General features: G+C 35.4%; 1 protein-coding gene across 2 annotated transcripts in view; it reads left to right on the forward strand.

Moving 5' to 3' along the window:
* Nucleotides 1–1,126, forward strand: part of LOC107669617 (sodium-dependent phosphate transporter 2-like) — a 60,775-nt gene that overhangs the window by 20,344 nt on the left and 39,305 nt on the right. The window lies entirely within an intron of this gene.

Consider the following 1,126-nt stretch of genomic DNA (forward strand, 5'->3'; position numbering starts at 1 on the left):
GATTCCCAATGCACACAAACTTCCCAGAATACTGAGTGCCCTGTTGGTTACAGTGTTTACTTCCTTTTCAGTTAGATTTGTATTAAATATTTATTTGTGAAAAATGCTTTGTCTTCTAAAGTATAAGTATGTTTATTTTACAAATTTATTTTTAATCCATTTTCAAATGATTTCAAATTTCTTAAATATTAATTAAAATAAATAAAATTACATCGGCTTTATATCGGCCATCGGCCACCCTGCTTTCCAAGATGTCGGCATCGGCTGTCAAAAAACCCATATCGGTCGACCACTAAGAATTGTGGTTATTTTTTTACTGCCATTATTCACATAACCCACTGCACAGCACAAATGATGGACTCAGAAAGAGCAGGTGTGTTACTGGCTGCTGTTTTAATTTATTTAATGCAAAACACGTTTGTATGGTTGTATTCCATACTTTTTCGGTGCCATAGAAATGTGATGGCAATTCGTTTGCCTACGCTGCCGTCGCGTTCTACTCGCCGTTTCTGGATGAGGGTAAGGAACAGATACTGGTGGCAGCGAGTTGTGTTTTCCCCAGAAATGCGATGCTTTCTTCCCCACCATCGTTTCTAATCTGTGTATTATTACAGATGCGCGTCACGTCATTCAAGTATGTCACAAGCACATGCGCACTTTGGTCAGAGCGGCAATACTGCAATTAAGGTGTTTACATGCCTGTATATTTCGATTAAAATCGGCGTACACCACCTATGTTAATACGATTATGCTTGCTGCGATTATGAGTTTAATCGCATTGTTTAAATCGAAGTATTGCATTTACATGAGGTAAAGTTTAATCGCAATATTGCCAAAATCGAATTATAATCGCACTAAGAGGGTGCATGTAAACGCACTCATTGACACCTAATCAATAGGGATGTAACGATTCACTCAACTCACGATTCAATTCGATTTGATTCACGATTTTGATTTCACGATTCGATTCACGATTTTTATTTAACAAAATGAGATTTAAGACAAATTATAAATTAAATGTGTCCTTTTATTATTGCTTGGACAAAATACTGTACATTTCTTTGTGAAATTGAAATATAACACTATAATAATATACTAATATAGCACTTGTAAATTATTGCTCTTT

This window comes from Sinocyclocheilus anshuiensis, unplaced genomic scaffold (assembly GCF_001515605.1).
Source record: "Sinocyclocheilus anshuiensis isolate Anshui unplaced genomic scaffold, SAMN03320099.WGS_v1.1 scaffold80, whole genome shotgun sequence".
Classification (NCBI taxonomy): domain Eukaryota; kingdom Metazoa; phylum Chordata; class Actinopteri; order Cypriniformes; family Cyprinidae; genus Sinocyclocheilus; species Sinocyclocheilus anshuiensis.